Here is a 19941-nt window from a genome sequence, read left to right on the forward strand (position 1 = left end):
TTCCACTCCCCCTCGTGAGGAAGCTGTAGACCATGATGAGGTCTCCCCTCAGCCTCCTCTTTTCCAGACTGAACAGGCCTAGTGACCTCAGCCGCTCCTCATGTGTCTTCTCCTCTAGAACTTCCACCATCTTAGTAGCCTTTCTCTGGACACTCTCCAATAGTTTCACATCATATATATATGTTCATATAATGAACATATAATCATATATATGTTCATATAGCATGTTGAGCTCTTCCAAATAAATCACAGAGGAGAAAGAAGGAAAAAAAAAAAAAAAGCGTAGAAAACTTCAGATATTATAGTCAGCTTTTCAAAGCACTTACAGCAACAACAGCATCCAGAAAATAAATGGAAGTTGCAACAAGATCTGAACTTGTTGGTGCTTGTTTTCTGACACTACCACAAGCTCATTCAGAATTCTTTTAATCATTAAATAGAGATGTATAATGCAGAATAGTCACAAAATAAATAAATAAATAAATAAAAATAATAATCTTTTTGAACCCTCTTCAGCTAATTTGTATCACATGGCCCTTAAAGTGTTCCAGATATGAAAACATAATTTCATAACTCAGAAAGCATATTGAACTTTTTCTGTCAAGTTGAAATAATTTTAAACACACACTAAATTATAACATTAAACAGAAATGCTACAGTGTATTCCTGTAAATTTAAAGTACACAGAGACACTTTTCTTGCCTGACTGCTTATATAACATGCAAGCCATCCTGTACCTTAAAATCATGCATTTCTAAATAAAAGGCAAAATGCTAGTAATACCAATATGGTCAACACTTTAGAAATACTGACTACACTGTCATAGTCTCCAGTATTTGTAACGCATCTACCTGTTTTATCTTAGGCATCACCAAAGCCAAAACTAAACATACTATCCTTCTTACTTTTTTCATACTCTACTAGCAAGAAAAACCTTTTACCAGTTGTTTAAACATCTCTGCTCACTTCCTGTCTACATTTTATTATCATTACAGAGATACACCTTATAAATAATGTGCTACTGAATTCACTGTATTAATCTACAGAAAACAGATAATATTTTCCCCAAACAAGAATAATTTCTTATGTTTTATTTAGAGGCTATAAGTTCTTTGGTCCATTGAGGAAAGACCTAACTTACCTCTTTAATATACCACTAAGTGGACACTCAATCAATAAAAGAATGGCAATTTACAGCTTGATCCTGTAAGGCCAATGGCATTCTGAATTCCCAAGCTGATGAGAACTGAGTCACATGCACATCAAGTTCCATGGCCTTGGCTTCAGTCAGGAGTAAGCAATAGACTGATTTTACAGCTTAAATAAAGGCTAACTACATAACAAGAGGGATAGATAAATGACACAGGATTATTCATCTTCATGGTAGCAGAAGAAGGAATGAGACACAGATGTCTTTATTGTCTAATCAATGTTATTATCTCTAGGTAACAATGTCCTTTACCTTTTCAACAGTCTTTAAGGAGCTCAGATTCACTCAGACACAGGACACAGATTCAATCCCTTGGCAGTAGAAAATCTGCTGGCAAGATATTGCTGTCTATTACATGTAAAAGATGTTCTCGAGGGTGCCAGCATGGCCCTGAAAGTGTACTGGCTGCAAAAGGCTTGTAGTTGGAGCAGCCAAGAGATACAAGCATTCATCTTTCCTCTAGGAGGAAATTGCTTCTATTTATTGCTTCTTCATATTCAGTATATTACAATTTCTTTTCTCATGCTTCAGTGATCTATCCTTCCTCATGATCTCTCACATACATGATTCTCTCTTTGTTTGTTTGTTTGGGTTTTTGTTTTCTTCTCCTTTTTTCCTGCCTGTCTTGCCTGTTCCGGTGGCCTCCGAAAAACTCACAGACTTAAGTAATGAATAAAGAATTACTGCTTAGAGGAAAGGAAGAACTAAAATCCAGAACTCTAGCAAGCTCAATGCAGTGGCTATCTGCTGCTTTTCATGTTTCTTTGAAGACTTCAGTCTACTTCAGCCTTTCACTCTCTCATTGGTCTTGGCTCTTCTTTTCTGTAGAGCCAGTCTTGCATTCATTCTTCTTCACCCATCTCCCAGCTTTTGTTCTAATCATTCCTAAAAAGTTGATTCTGTACTCAAGATTGAATTGAAAATTAAATAATTTTCAAATGTATAAACTTACACAAAATTGCAGGTGTTGTAGTCCAAAATTACCACTGCGCTTCTAACTGAGATGCTTAGGTTAGGATCTGCCTCTTCAAAGATTCGGTATATGCAAAGAACAGGGAGAGGCACTTGAAAACCCACCAGTTATGTGACTCACTCTCTGGAGCTGTTTCTTTTTCTGTTTACCATAGATGGAATTTTGAGTGTTATTGTGCAGTAACATAGTGCTTCTGGCAGTGCCTTTGTCAGCTTGGAGGAATAGGAGATCATTTATAGGCAAACAGATTGAGAGATAAAGAGAGCCACAATGACATTTTTTTCAAAATAGTGTCTCACTTCTGGTATCCTTATTGGTCCTCTTCAATGCAATAGCAGAATTCTTGTAGGTCAGTTTATCCAACTGAGTAGAAATTTGCCTGTATGTTCTCAGTGTCGTTGCCGCCTTCATGCTCTCCACCTATGGAACAAAGCCAGCTCTAAAAAGCATTCAAACTCAACTTTCTCCAGAAATCTGAGCTGACAAAACATGTTTGTTTCTCATTACCAAATACACAGATTAGCGCGAAAAAAAGCAAACTTGAGTACTTTTAAAATACTAGAGCACAACAGTAGCAACCATATAGCATTTCTTCAGAGACTGAACACTTGCTTGCATTCTAATGTCAGAGTTCTTAAGACAGTGTGTAACATTGCCATCTAGTGCCTTCAGCCTTAATAACGTATTTTAACAAACGTACACCCAGCTACCTCCACTAATAATAACCTTCCTTCTTCAGACTTGACAATTTATTATTTGGCACTTATATTTATTATACCATGTCCTACATTTAAATTGGAATTGCATTAGAACCTTTGGAAAGGAGATCTAGCACACTTTAAAGGACTGACAGTAAATAAATAAGGCAGACATTGTAGGAGACTAGGAATAAGCTCGCAACACTTGTTTTTTTGTGTTTTTTTTTTTTTTTTAAAAAAAGGTTTATTTTTTCTTACAGTTTTTGCTTCATGTTACAACATCTGTTAGAATAATTTTCACTAAAAATTGCACTTTTTCACCAAAACAAAGGTATCTTCTGGGGAGCATTTCAGCTGCATAGAACAGCCTATCTTCATGAAAGAAAAAATTATGACTCAAATGAAATTGAATATTAGGCAGTAGTAGCACTGGTAATTTGACAGGAATAAGCTGAAAAGGTGATGTGCAACCATTTTGTACACTTGTAAATTAATCTTTTAAATGGCAATTAATTTCACTCTTAAGATACGATGGGTCTTAGGATAAATGTAGGTTATTTGAGATAAAGCACATACTCTATCATCTGCAGTATGGAGAACACCTGCAGAACTACCTTAGTCTAGCTACTTAATTTTAGACAGGCAAACGTAGATGAGCAGGTTTCCTCCCAGGAAATTACATCAATTTTAAGCATTCAGAAAGGTCAACAGATCTGGCTTGGAACAAGAGAAATATTGTCTGCACAGTGTTGGAAAGGTGTACACACATTCTTACCTCTTATTCCTTCCCAGATATTCCATCTCAGCACTCAATCTATTGAGCAGTTTGGATGGTCCATTCTTTTCCAGAAGTAGAAAGCTTTCCAGACAAGAAAAGTATATGCTAAAGCTCAACTTCCTACACAAAACACATCAGCATCCACTGTGTACATGGCAAATTGGAAAAGTAGGCACATCATAAAGACAACTGTTACATCCATTGATGTATGAACTGGAACACTAGATACAATATCTGCAGGAAGCAACAAACTCTTACAATCTGTCACTGTCTTAAATGTACAGTGTAAATGTATTCACTTATTCCAAAATATTTCTTGTCCCTCACAACAGCAGAACACTACTTAAAGAGCTTTCATTTTATTTCTAAAGCAGTATTTTATATAAAAATGTACAGTTTCATAAGGCATAATACTTGTGAAGAGCTACTAACTTGAATTCTTGGTAATTCAAGAATCATAGTGCCTAGAAAGTTAAATAAAATGATTTTTTTTATTATTTTTCTTTACGTCGTATGGTGATACTCCATGGAAGCTATCCAAAAGTGTCAAATATGCTTATCTTTCTATAGGAAGAGATGAACATTTCCTTTTAGCCAGTTTTGTATTGGCTATAAGGCTTTAAAAAAAGTAGAGGCTCTAAGGCTTTTAAAAAATAATTTAAAATGAAAATTAAAAAAAAATAAAAAATAAAAGAACACACCACAATCAGAGTCTTTTTTTTTTTTTCAGAAAATGCAAGTACATATTTGACTGATATAGACAAAGTGAATCAGAGTGGATCTTGAGTATATATATTCTATTTTTTTCCATCAACAATTGTACAACTTGTTAAAACACACTCACAAACACACTCACACATACACAGTTAAACCCTATAAATATGTAGAATTTAATCACAACAAAATTTACATCCACATTGGTGATACAGTTACAGTATATCATGTTTTGCCACATAGACGAATGAAGTGAAAGTAAAACATGTTAATCATATGTGATGCAGAAAATGTAAATGGACATCTCTGTCTGTATTCTTTTGTGAAAAACACTCCTGGGTCTGTTTAAGGTATTGATAACTTCTAGCTAAGGCAGACAGTTTATATTTAGGTAACAGTATCATTCTTCATGGGAAAGGATTATATATATGGGAACTAGAGTGCAAGCACAACATTTGACAGTGAGGTAAATTATCAAGCCAGTGTCCAGGGGGAGCATGCTGTAAATAGGAATTACATATTTAATTCAGTGTTCACTGGTGTGATATCCTGCCTCTAAAGCAGTTGAAATTGGAAGCTTTGCTGAACCAAGTGAAAGGTTTTACCATAGTCTTGAACAAATCTCCAGGATATAAGCTTCTAGTGCACTAATCACAAAAATGAAGATCCAGTCTCAGAATCTTCTAAGTGAAATATATATATATATATATTTAAGCCTCTCTCTTACCTTGAGCCTAGATGACCTTACCAGTTCAGTAGCTCTTTCTAGGTACAAAAACAGTCTTTTTCTCTTCTTAGCACTTTAGCTTTCCTCTAATGCATACACCTTTTACCTGTGAGGTGTTGGTTTTGGCACAGTTTGCTGAGTATGGCTGAAAGAATCCTCAGAGTAGATAGGGCACCCCATGGAAGTGCTTCGGCTTGCTAAGACTAACAGGTGTGTGGCAAGTACAAAGGAAACATTTTTTCTTGCTGATGTCCTAGATTTAACCCAGGATGTATTTTACAATTGTACCTTTATATATTTCTTTTCTACCTGACAACTATATGGAGGGTTATTGTTGTATATGGAGGGTTATTGCAGTAGCCATCTTGAGGCCTCAGACAAAACTATGCCCTTCTCATGCTTGGCAAATAGCAATAAATACTGTGAATGCAAATGTCATTGCAAAGAGGTCCATTAGTCTGAGGAAAGAAGCACTACCATGAGCACTATGCAGAAAAGAAACTGAGAAAAGGAGAAATAAAGTACTTTGGTCAAGGCTCAGAGGAATCCTATAGCAGATCACGTACCTCTCTGAAGAGCATGTTCAGTATGAAAACCCTGCAGTGATGAAAGAGTCAACTGACTACACACTTCTAGTTATCCTATGAATTTTTGTTAAAATAACACCTTTTGATAGCTGAATGGTAATAACATAAAAATAAATAAATAAATAAATAAAATCAGCAGTATATGAAACAATAAAAACAAGGAAAAAATGAAAAGAAAAATGAAGCAGTTACTTCAAATAGTAAATAGTTTAAGCCAAAATGACACCTATATAAATCATTTTCTGTAAAATCTCTAATGTTCACTGGATATCAAGCATAGTTTCAAGACAGTACTTTACTCGTTACAGCAATAAATATCCGCAATAATGAATATTTATCATTCTGTAGAACATTAATATTCCAGCAGACACTATGTATCAGTATTTAGTGTTATTACTAAGTTTCACATATACCTTTGACATCACAAATAATGTATTTGAAAATATATATATATATTTCTTTAGAAATACAAGTAATTAAGTTAAAAATATTGCATTTCTCAGGAAAAAAAGAAAAAAAAAAGACTTGCAATTCTCAAATAGGAATATTAATGCAATCTATATTACTGTTAAATGTGAATATTAATAAATTATAGATGATTAATAATAATTACTAATTTATTATAATTAATAAGAAACAGTGAATATAAAGGTAAAATATAGATTGTTAATTTCAAAGCTACAGATGGACACTATCCAGAACAGAGCAGTCCCAAAGGTATTTTTGTCTACCACTTGGAGCTGTAAATTGACATGAAAATTCAAAGCAAACAGACTCTGGATGATTAATTTTCTGATTTTAAGTATATCAGCTCTTCACGTTGGAAAGGGATGGACAGGTGAATAGGAAATACTATTGAGTGCTTTTCTGGCTGTCTGCCATACTCTGGATGATGGCTAATAAGGAAATTACACCAACACTTGGCAGATTGTTTTAAAAGTTAAAAAAAAAAAAAAAGTTGTAAGGTGGGAATCTAAGCATTTTATGTTTATCTTCATATCTTTCTTAAAGAACTGTACTCATCTAGAGGTTACTGCCTCATTATAATACAAATATTCTGAGCTTTGTTTTGCTTTCCATAACATGTGCTTCTGTTATCTTTAAAAAACAAAGTCCCTATATTCAGTGAAAGCTATTTTCACATTTTAAAAAGTTTCAGAAACAAGTTCTTCTGTGCCAAAAATATCATTGTATATGTGATGAGTTAAGCTTTTTCAATTGGAAAATTGTTAATTGGAAAAGAAGAAACTAGAAGAACATTGAAAGGATAATAAACATTAGATCCTGGTGACACAGACTTGTTCTTGACTCCTTCCATTATAAATCTGACAAAGTGAAAGGAATAATGAATGGATCCATTCAATATCTGGCAGCAAAAAAAATTATTCATCAATAACAGTACTCAAATGATGTTGAAAAAAAAAAAGCTTTATATTTTTGGTATAAAATAGCTACCTTTATTTCTTAAAGGGAAAAAAAAAAAAAGCCATTTCTCAGATTAGCTAGGATAAAGGATTATTTCAGAAAAATGGTCCAATCTGTCCTCTAAAAAGCTCTGTTACAGAGGAAATTCATCATCATCAGTGACTATATTCAAGGCAACCAGGGCTGTCTACTCATTGTTTGATGCACATCTACCACCCAGGAAAAGCAACACAGCTGTAGAAAATGGTTTGATGACATAAAAGCCAAGGTGTAAATCCTGTTATCCCTCAAATCTGAGTTTCAAAATGAAGCAGGGAGTTTTCACATAGTCAAATTGAGGTCTCTGCAGTTTGTTATATTAGAATCTTCTTCTGTCAACGCAGCCCTATGGTACTCTGTGGCTTTCTTTCTTTCATACGCTTCATATCAAATAAACTCTGTAAAATTGAAAACCGTAAGACATATATTTATTTGAGAAATAGTCATTTTTGTCACCCACATTGGAATTCAAAATTAGTCTGGGTTCTAAATGTGTGCTTATATTACTGATTTCTGCTTTGACTGCCTTTTAAAAAACAATTGTGGTATAGATAATTCACGAGAACAAATGAAATCTATTTCATATCTTTATTTGTTACCTATCAAGAGCCACAAGTGTTACCTGTTTGTCAGCAAAGTGAAAAGCTGACAAACACAAGTGAAGTGCAATTGTGTAGATATGACATTTCAACAATGCATTTGAAATTACATTTTAGAACTAGATTGCATGGTTTCTGTGCAGACATCAAGAATGTCATTATTTATCTTATATCTGTGGGGCACCTTGCTTAAAAAAATCCTTCTTGACCACATGTCAGTGTAAATCTGTGCAATGATACACTGCAAAGTACAGTTCCACAGTTTTGACCCTTTTAACAAAATAACTGGTGGGAGTATAAGCCCTGTAGCCTAGAAAAACTCTTTAGTAGCCCATGCTCATGAGGAAGAATAGCATTAACTCCAAGCAGCCTGAGAAACCCAAATATCCAGATGCTATAGTGGACCAAATTGGCTGTCATGTTCTAGTGACAAGCAGAGAGAGATCAGGTGCTCACAGGTGTTTTAGTAACACAATAGCCTGAAGCTCTGTGTTAAAATGTAGTTATGTTTTGAATTTGTGGGCAAAAAAATGATATTTTGTATGTTGTTCTTGGAAAGAAACAGCAGTCTATTAATTCCCTATTGTATGTTTTACATAGCGCAGATCTCTTTCTGAAAGCTCCAGATCAAGAAAGCAATGAGCAGGGCTGAACAGTATGGACATAGGTATGGACTGTATGACTGAGACACTGCAGAGCTGGTGAAGAAACCTGAAAAGTTAGAGCTTTATATGCACAACTCCCACCTCTGCTTGCTCCTGAAACAGCATGAGGGTAAGATGGTCTGGCTCAGAACAATAAATTAGTGTGTTAAAAACAAAAGGAAGTGGTTATCCTAGAATGGATGATTTTAATAACTACTGACAACAACAAGGAGAATTAAGGTTAGGGCCTCACCAAGACAAGCAGGAACTTATGTTATTACAAATGTAGAAATTGCTGACTTTTTTTCCAACTTGATTGTTTTTCTTTATTCATCTGTGTTCTATCCCCTTAAATTTCTTTTCACATAAGTCCTTGGACTCTGTATTAGCAAATGGAAAGGGATTAACACATTTTAAATATGCACTTTTTATCAGGTTTGAAGAGTGTCTGGAAGAATTCATCTGACTTTTTCTGGACTAATGAAATAAGTTATGGTTATTTCCAGAAGCCACCTAATATTAATGTATCTTGTCAGTAATATTCATTTCTGGTTAATACAGCAACAGCTACATCTTCTGCAGAACTCAAGATATTTTCAGACTTCCTGTAGATTGCCTAAATGAAGAAGATGTGCTGATAAAATATACTCTGTATTTTGTTGATGTACTGGTAAGGTAGTCTGTACTTTAGTTCTAGCTTCCACATGTATTGTCTTCATTCCATGTATATTTTATCTTCCTCAAGAGTGGGGAAAAAAAATGGAACTGGCAGATACTTCAGCTTATATTTAAAAACACTGTAAAACTAAATATTTTTACCTGAACGGGAATATTTAAAAGTTCTAAGTACCTGTCAAAATATCTGCCAAAGCCTGTGGATGGACAAAGTTCAGTACCTTTACTTCCAAAAGGCCTCCTACTCTGTCAGAAAAGTGTCTTTTGAGTTTGGGCAATAATTTCTTTCCTGCATGCTGTCTTTAGATCATAAAAATAATGTATGGAATAAGAGGTCAGATATAGCAGATACGCAGAAAGACTGGGGCTTTTAGTCTTCCTGGTAGTGAGGCAGCAACTCTTGAAAGACTATTGAGGAAATCCAGGCTCAGTCATTAAATCAGGTTATTTAGAAGAAGCAGTTGGTGTAACTCCAGGTAAGTAAGAAGCCTTGAATTTTAATTCTTACTCTGCTGATCTATTGATTCATAGATTTTAAGATTAAACATGTCATAATGATGACCTAGTCTGTCCTCTTATATGACACAGGGAAATTAACTTCAATGGAAAATTTCTATATTAATAATCTCTGAAGTATACCATATGTTTAAGAGAGCTATCCAATCTTAGTTCTTCAAATGATGAAGAACTTACCTCACCCTTTGCTGATTTTTTTCCAGTGATTAATTACTTTCAGTACTAAAATTTCTGCTTTGTTATTAATTCAAATTTCTCTGACCTCATCTACTATCTACTAGATTTCATTGCATTTTTCTGCATTAGGTTAAAAAAACAGCTATCATCAGAAATGTTTTTCCTATACAGATACTTAAATAGCATAATGAAATCACCTTTTAACCTCCTCTTGGATAAACTAAATAGACTGAGTTCATTTAACAAACCTCCAGCCTTCCTTTATGAAAAAGAGTGGTGATACCCTTTGGAAGTCTTTCATGAAAGATAACATAAATTCATGAAAATATTTTTTTTTTCAAAAAGCTTTCTCTTTTTGTAGTTATTGTTGTTTCCACTTACTGACTTCTAGCAGAAACACCAATAAAAATTCACATTTTTAACATATAGTGGTACACACATTGCTCCACAAAAATACTATGTGGCAATGCACATTGCTCCCCAGAATAACTTTTAATTAATCAACTTCAGGAGCAGAATTTTCTAGGTTTTGCAAGGTGGACTCCTGAGACCGCAATATAATTCAAAGGGAAAGCTTAATGTGTATACAGACACAAACAAAATGGATGGGAAGATAGCCAATAAAGTGTCACTTTTCTACAGGTCTGATTCTCAGAGGTTTAGAAACATATCTGAGATCGGGTTTCATAGACCAAAATCTCTCTTGGGTTTAAAGATATAAGTCTTACACTTAAGGAAAGTCATTGAAGTGTATAAAACACAATTCTGTCTTCCAAGGGAAAAGCAAACAAACAAACAAACCAAACAAATAAAAAATTAAAAAAAAAAATAAAATAAATTAAAAAAAAAACATGATTTACTATGACAGAGACAGAGTTAACATCCATCCTCTTCTATGAAGGCTGAAGCTAAACATTCAGGCTTCACAGAGACAAAGAAAATGAAATTGAGTCCATACATGAGTGATGAGGGCAGTCATCCGTGAGAGAACAGTCATTGCCTTGTTTATGAGTGCTGTTCAATAAAGTTTTGATACAAAACATCTTAGAGGGCCTGGAAGCAGGGACAGTTTTCAGAGCTGACTGCCTTCATTAAGACATTTTACCATCTTTCTCTTTCTCTGATCCCATGTTCTCATATTCATGATATAGTTTCAACAGTATTTTATATATATATTTAATATTATATATATATATTAATATCAAGTCCACTGTGTCTTTGAGCATATGAAATGTTTCTGTGAAACTGGAACACCTGGTTAAAAGCCAAAGAAAGACATATTTCTGGAATTTCTGGTTTGCTTTCTTGCTGTATTGGATTTATTTTCATCTATCCTGCATGACATACTTGTCTCTAAATTGGAGAGACAAGGATTTGATGGGTGGATAAGGAATCAGCTGAATGGTTGCAGTTGTTTTGGTCAACAGCTCATTGTCAGAGTGGAAATCAGTAACAAGTGGTGTTCCTCAGGGGTCAGTATTGGGACTGGCACTGTTCAACATTTTTGTTGGTGACAGGGACAGTGGGTTTGAGTGCTCCCTCAGCAACTTTGCAGGTGGCACCAAGCTGTGAGGTGCAGTCAACACACTGGAGGGAAGGGATGCCATCTAGAGGGACCTTGACCAGCTTGAGAGCTGGGCATGTGCAAACCTCATAAAGTTCAACATGGCCAGGTGCAAGGTCCGGCATCTGGGCCAGGGCAATCCCAAGAACTAATGCAAGCTGGGTGATGAATTAATTGAGAGCAGCCCTGAGCAGAAGAACTTGAGAGTGTTGTTAATACAAAGCTCAACCTGACCTCACAATGTAAGCGTGTAGCCCACAAAGCTTGCCATATCTTGGGCTGCATCAAAAGAAGCACAACCAGCAAGTCAAGAGGGAGGTGATTCTCACTCTCCACTCTGCTCTCATGAATATTGAGTTTAGCTCTGGGTCCCCCAACATAAGTACATGGACCTGTTGGAGAAAATCCAGAGGAAGCACACGAGAATGATCGAAGGCTGGAGCAACTCTCCTATGAAAAGAGGCTGAGAGGGCTGAGGTTGTTTAACCAGGGGAAGAGAAGACTCCAGAGAGACCTTATAGCAGCCTTCCACTACCTAAAGGGGGCCTACGAGGAAGCTGAAGAGGGACTCTTTAGCAGGGATTGTCATGATACGAAAAAGACCTAACGGTTTTAAACTAAAAGATGGTAGACTTAGATTAGATATAAGGAAGAAATTATAAGGAATACTATGAGGATTGTGTGGCACTGGAACATGTTCCCCAGAGAAACTGTGGATGCCCCATCCCTGGTAGTGTTTAAGGCCAGGTTGAATGGGGCTTTGAACAACCTGATCTGTTTAGAAGTGTCCCTGCCTTTGATAAGGGGGGTGGGATTAAATGATCTTAAAGGTCTCTTCCAAATCAAAACATTCTGATTCTAGGATTTTGTGATTCCATAGTTATATGATTCTATGTAAGGCTTGAGTGCTTTCACCTATAAGTGAATGTAATTGAAATGAAGACTGCTCATTTCCTACTTGAAATAGATATTAAAAACTTTGCTGCAATCTTTTGAGGCATACCTTCGCCCAAATAAACCATAAAAACTTTACAAAGCATATTTAGTGCATGCCCGCCCCTTCAAATACCTTTGGAGCCCATAACAATGTTCATTTTCAGGTAGAAGCCCTATCAAAACTTCTGTCACAGCTTCACAAAACAAAGTAAAACTAATCCAATTCTAAACTGCACAATGCTTTTCTATTCAACTCAATAATTAATTATTTTCTTACTTTTTCCATAAAAGGTTACCGTTTCATCATTATTCAACTGAAAAGGAGATCAAAGCTTTTTACTATACTTTGCTGTCTTCTGGATTAGTCTTCACAGAGTCAAAAGCACAGGGATTCAAGTGCGGCCAGCTAGACAATGATTCTTCTCCTTCCATATGTTTTGGTTGTTTAGATAACATAGTCTATTAGACTGAGTCTGTGACTGAATATTTATTTGTATATACAGTTGCTATATGGGTAATATGGCTGCAGACCATACAAAAGTGGACATACTTTCATAGAATCATAGAATGGCCTGGGTTGGAAGGGACCCCAAAGACCATCAAGTTCCAACCCCCCTGCCATAGGCAGGGACACCACCCACTAGATCAGGTTGCTCAGCGCTTCGTCTAACCTGGTCTTGAACACCTCCAGGGAAGGGGCATCCACAACCTCTCTGGGCAACCCGTTCCACTGCCTCACCAATCTGTGAGTGAAAAATTTCTGTCTAACCTCTAATCTAAATCTCCCCTCTTTTAGTTTAAAATCATTCCCCCTTATCCTATCATTATCTAACCAAGTAAAGAGTCCTTCTCCATCCTTTTTATAAGACCCTTTTAAGTATATAAACTTTACTTGCTTTCAAAGAAGACAAATATATTTCCTATATATATATATTATATATATAATGCCTCTTTTGCTTTTTCATAACTCTACTAATTTTGTATTTGCTACTTGTAGCAAACATTTTTTTTAATTTCTTTTCCCATCTGTGTCTACCATAGGAGTGATACATTGCCAAATGTATACTTCACACCACTCTTTCATTAAGATTATAGGTGTGGATAAGAAATTTTGCTATGAATGTAATCTGTGAAGTGGCTAACCTAAACTAAATGTTTATGTTTATTTTCGATATACATTGATTTCAATCTAGAGACTGTTCTAAGATATGTTTTCCACAGAAATGCCAAGTTTCCTGATTGCCCACACTGATAAATATCAGGTATGGCCTTAAGACATCAAGAGAGTACCTAACTTTGAGTCTGAAAAACTTTACAGTTCTTTGCTGTAACTGAACTTATGTTTTGAATGAGATGCACTAGGAACAGATCTACTCGGAGTCCCCTAGTTCATCAGTAATAATTCCAAATGGACTGAGAACATAGTTTTTAGCACAGACGACACAGACTGGCTTCTGAAGTTTCTTGATCTATGGGGTTGTCAACCTAGCCAAGCAAACATGGCAGAAAAGACAAGCTACAGGGTACTTTGCAGGGCCACATTCGTTTACAACAGCTTTTTCCAGCCCAAGTTTATACAGAAGTAGTGCAGGAGAAAATGGTGATGCACCTATTCAACTAAGTAGAGTTGGATCTTATAATCTGTCTGTATTTATGAATATTTATTTATGTCTATGCTTTGATATTCTTAGGCGTTTTTAATTAAAAGTGCTGTAATGGCATAATAATAATAATAATAGTAATAATAATGAATTATCAGGCCCACACTGTTGAAATAATCTGATTATGAGGCTACAAACTGAGGTGCCTGAGTTTGGTTTATGTCTGTTTTGCCAGCTTTTCTCGAGGTAACAGAAGCAGTATCTATTCTTTTGATATCAAAGTGTAAAAACAGAATAACATTTGTTGTTATGTTCTTTCTTATCCTTAATATTCTGCCTAAAACTTAGCAGGGAAAAAAAAAAAAGTTTTTAGATTAGTATTCTTTGAATGTTTTTTGAAAAAAAAATTAAAAATGGAGGCCTAAAAAGAGAAAAATCCCTCTCCATCAGTGCAAAGATTGTGACTTTGAACTTTTACCTGAAGTACAGACTACGATAAGGTGAGATATCCAAAAAGGCCCTGTAAACTATAAACAGGTTATTATTATAGGGGGAAAAATATCCCTGTTTTTTAATTCCCCTTGAAAGACAGTTCCAAGAGAGCTGGTTGTAGTTAAGGTTCTTTCCAGAACTACTTCTTTGCCAACTACACTTTTATTAGAAGGTGATAAAGTTTTTTCAGACTTGACAAAAAAATATTTTAGTTTGCCAGTTGTGCATAGTTTTTGCACTTGGATTTGTGTCTAAATGCTCTTCTCTTTGGAAAAGCCTCTAGGTCAAAATTTCTTACCTCTACACTTCTTTCTTTCTTTCTTTCTTTTTTAACACATGAGGAAGAGGACGAAAGGGAACCCCATTTGAATAGGACATTTGCCAGATCCTGCACTTGGGTCACGACACAATGCAACATTACAGGCTGGGAGAAGAGTGGCTTGAAAGCTGTCTAGTGGAAAGAGACATTGGTTGATAGACAGCTGAATATGAGCCTGCAGTGTGCTCAGGTGGCCAAGAAGGCCAACAGCATCCTGGCTTGTATCAGAAATATGGTGGTCAGCAGGACTAGGGAAGTGATTGTCCCTCTTGACTCAGCTCTGGTGAGGCCACACCTCAAATACTGTGTTCAGTTTTGGGCCCCTCACTACGAGAAGGACATTGAGGTGATGGAGCATGTCCAAAGAAGGGCAACAAAGCTGCTGAATGGTTTAGAAAACAAGTGTTATGAGGAAGGGCTGAGGGAACTGAAGCTGTTTAGCCTAGAGAAAAGAAGGCTCAGGGGAGACCTTATTGTGCCTACCTTAAAGGAGACTGTAATGAGGTGGGGATCGGGCTCTTGTCCCAAGCACCAAATGATAAGATGAGGTGAAATGGCCTCAAGTTGCACCAAGGGAGGTTTAGATTGGATATTAGGAGTAATTTATTTACTGAAGGAGTTTTGTAGCATGGGAATAGGCTGCCCAGAGAAGTGGTTGATTCATCATCCCCGGAGTTCTTCAAGAAACATGTAAATTTTAAATTTAGAAGCATGGTTTAGTGGTAGACGTTAGTACTAGGTTAAAGGTTGGACTAGATGATCTTAGAGGTCTCTTCCAACCTGAAAGATTCTATGATTCTATGAATGAAGGGGATTTTTTCTTATTCTGATACAAGTATGTAGTCCCAGGTGAAGAAAGAGGGATAAGAAAGCCACAATTCTTCACACAGCAGATGGTGAAAGAGGAATATGGAGTTGGGCTTTCAGAACTAATCCTAAGATTTGCAGAGCTAAGGGAAAGAGTACATGGAAGTAAACCTTAGGGCAAATACTAGGAGGTCTGAAGGGCAGCTGCCCTCTTTGACTTGTTTTAGGTACCACACACCATCACAAACAGGCTCTTAAGGAATTAATATGGACCTGGAAAACTCATAGGTATAGGTTTTGAATACTTATAAAATGGCCTGTGTGCACAGTGAATTCTGTTTCATCAGAACAAAATACACATCTCTCTGTGTTTGAGACAGACAACAAGAAAGACCAAGACAGAACAAGTGACTTTTTAAGGGAACTGTTACCAACCCATAAAAGAGAAGAAAAAGCTGGTACCTTCAGGCCATCAAGACTGAGCTGTTATTACTCTTGAGAGTTAAGGAAAGAGTGACAAGGATTTTCAATGTGTAGAGAGGAGTCACTGTACACCTAACAGCAGCTGAGAATACATTCAAAGACTCACTACTGCATAAGCCACTGCAGCAGGGGGATAAGGGTATCATGGATAACATTTGCGTATTGCTGATGCCTGTATCATGCAGTTGAACATAGGTGACATTTTGTTCCAAGGGGAAGTTGCTGGAGTTCAGAAACATGCAGGCATTGTACATTGTTGGGCTGATTTATTGTTCATGAAGATCTCATACTGATAAATGAGATCTTGCAGTATTAAGGAATATTTTCTCTGACTGCAATATTCCTAAAACCTCTCCAATGGACAAAAGTCCATAGCAATATGAATTGCTATGTGTTTCAGTGAAACTGGAATTTTGGGCATGTCATTACTCCTGAAGAACACTCTGGCTTGCAGGTGTTCCAAATGCATCCAATCTGGGGGGATCATACTGCATAATGTTTTGTACATGGTACATTACAAAGGATTTGCATGTGCTGAACTATGGCATAGTTATGTTCATTCTGAAACATCCAGCTTCTGGCTACTTATGCACTCAGAAATGTTTGGGATGCTAGTATCATCTCTTCATGTTGAAACACAAATATGGCCAGTTACATCCATCAGTCAAGATGTCTTCACCAGCAAGACCAGACCAGGGAACACCTAAGAGCCTCATCAGGGTGATTCTGAATGTGAACAACAGACTGCAGGATTTTTACAGATTTTTTATGTAGTGCAGAGCAGCTGTTCTGAGGTGGCGGCTTGGGCTACTTCCTGTGGCAAAAAAACAATCCACAAGATGAAAAGTCACATTTACTTCTAACCAGTACTGGTCACACAATAGGAGATGTGTTAGTACTGGATAGGCATTTGTTAAGGTTGTTCCCTATGTTCCTTTTTCACTTCCCATGGAGAAACGTAATGCCTATTTTCATAGCCTAGATACCAGCAATCACATATGGTCCTCACAAAGATTACTGCAAGTGTCAGCATAGGAAGAGTGCTTATATATCTTGAAGAAATAACTTGTATCTCCTTGTGGTGGTTTTACCGTGCTAGGCAGCTGAAGACCACAACCGCTCTCTCACTCCCCCTCCTTAGATGAGGAGGGGAAGAAGTAAAGGAAAGAACAACTCATGAGTTGAGATAAGGATGATTTAACTAAAAGGAAGAAAAAAAAAATAATTATTAAGGAAATATTATTATTAATTAAACAATTTAACTAAGTTAAGTTTAAGTTAACTTTAAGTTGTATTTATCTAGTTTATAGAGTCAATCTACCAAACCTACATCTAGGCTCTTGTCCCATACTTTTCTTCTATCAGGAAAAGCAGTAGACCCCTGACTCCAGGTGTTTTTTTAATAGAAGAACTCAATGAAAGGAGGTTTCCTAAGAGTATTGCAGAGTCATTTGTCTAAATGTCATAGATGTTCCACAGATTGTATAGTCAGCTCCTTCAGGGAGGAAAAAGAATATTAACTTTTTAGATTATAACTTTGTCCTTTCTCTAAAATGTTCATATTAAGATGAATAAAATGATTGCCTAAGATAGCCCTTTGAAGCTTAGTGGAAAGAAAACATCTTCTAAGCAATTCTCTAATTTGCGGTATACTTTCTTCCATACTATAACTTCAGTTAGTCCAATTATGATGCTCATCAGTAAAGAATTTGATTAGATGTCACCATGTCTTGTAAGTAATTATGAATGCTTTAATATAAGTCAATCAATGTGCTGATTTAAAAAATAAAAATAAAAAAAATAAAATCAGTGCAGATGAAAATTTATCTGGCAGATTAATTCTTGTGTATAATCTATTGTCCTAAAACCTCAATGTGCAGAATTTACTTAGTCTTTTCATGTAATATCAATTGCCCCAACAGTCTCCCTATTACTGTTCAGATGATTTTCTTCCCCTACCTTATTGCATACTGTATTTTTCTAAATGCTCCATAACATACAGTGCCTGCGGAAGTAAATGTGCTAAGCTATCAGTGAGTAAATGACTTTGGAAATTAGTTGGAGGTTAATTCTTTGCCTCATTGGCCCCCAAAAGTAGCCAAACTATAATTGATTTTGATGGCATTCACAATGTGCCTCGGCCTGCTGAATAATGAAGGAGCACTTATGGAGACAGCCACTGAATATAGCAACAATTATGCAGGATATCAATGAGACATCATTAAAAGTTTAATGCTTCCGCACTTAATCAACCTTGCCTTACCTTTAACAGCTTTGTTGCTTTAGGAAATCTACAAAGTTTCAAGTGTCAGTGTGTTGGGTATGTTTTACATCTGTCAATTCAGAGAAATGTTCACTCAGAGTAAACATGTCTAGTTTGGACATGTTTAAAGAACTGGTTAAGCATGAAAGAAAAAAGACAATTACTGATGCTGGGAAAATGTCAGTCCTGCATGTATGTGCCACATGGAACATTTGTCACTGTTGTGGTTTAACCCGGCCAGCAGCTAAACACCACACAGCCGTTCGCTCACCCTCCCCCCTCCCTCTCTGGGATGGGGGAGAGAAACGGGAAAGTGAAGCCGGTGAGTTGAGATAAAGACAGTTTATTAAGAGAGGAATATAATAATAACAATAATAATAATAATAGTGATAATGATAATAGTATTAATAATAATAATGTGTAAGAAAACAAGTGATGCACAACGCAATTGCTCACCACCCGCTGACCGATGCCCAGCCTATCCCCGAGCAGCCGGCCCCCCACCCCGGCCAGCCACCCCTATATATTGTTTAGCATGACGTCAGATGGTATGGAATACGCCTTTGGCCAGTTTGGGTCAGCTGTCCTGGGTCTGTCCCCTCCCAGCTCCTGCTGCACCCCCAGCCTGCTCGCTGGCAGGACAGAGCGAGAAGCCGAAAAGTCCTTGGCCTGGTGTAAACACTGCTCTGCAACAATTAAAACATCAGCATGTTATCAGCGCTCTTCTCATCCTAATCCAAAACATAGCACCCTACCAGCTACTATGAGGGAAAATTAACTCTGTCCTAACTGGAACCAGGACAGATATCCACCCCTTATTCCATACCATTTATGTCATGCTCAGGTTACACTCTTTCCAATACATTCTAATTAATCACCATTTTCATCTATGATATATAGCAATCATGGTAGTGATGACATACAGTATTATATAATAATTAACATACTACAATTCAACTCATGGGCTATTCTCACCCAGTATCAAATCCCCTTGAGGTACACACCGGACCTCCCCATTCTTTTGCATTACCCACCAAGTGCATCCAGGTCCCTGAGCAAAAGCAATTCCACGAATGGGTTTGCCTTTTCCTGAGGCAGGAGTAGCCCAGACTGTTTTACCCAGCATGTTTCTTACGTGCACTACAGGAACTTTATCCCCTTCTACAGTGCGTAACAGGTTTGATTGGGCGGGTCCAGTGCATGATAGGGGATGTGATACACCCACTCAATAGCATGTTCTTTGGCCCAAGTGTCTATAAGGTTGTTTCGGAAATGAGTCCCGTTGTCTGACTCAATTCTCTCTGGGGTGCCATGTCGCCATAGGACTTGCTTTTCAAGGCCCAGGATAGTGTTCCGGGCGGTCGCATAGGGCACAGGATATGTTTCCAGCCATCCAGTGGTTGCTTCCACCATTGTAAGTACGTGGCGCTTGCCGTTGCGGGTTTCAGGGAGTGTGATGTAATCAATCTGCCAGGCCTCTCCATATTTATATTTCAGCCATCGTCCTCCATACCAAAGAGGTTTTGACCGTTTGGCTTGCTTGATTGCAGCACATGTTTCACAGTCATGAATAACCTGTGCTATAGTGTCCATGGTTAGGTCCACCCCTCGATCACGAGCCCATCTGTATGTTGCATCTCTACCTTGACGGCCTGAGGTGTCATGGGCCCATCGGGCTGTGAATAATTCACCTTTATGTTGCCAGTCCAGGTCC

Source organism: Anser anser, assembly GCF_964211835.1.
Source record: "Anser anser genome assembly, chromosome: 1".
Lineage (NCBI taxonomy): Eukaryota > Metazoa > Chordata > Aves > Anseriformes > Anatidae > Anser > Anser anser.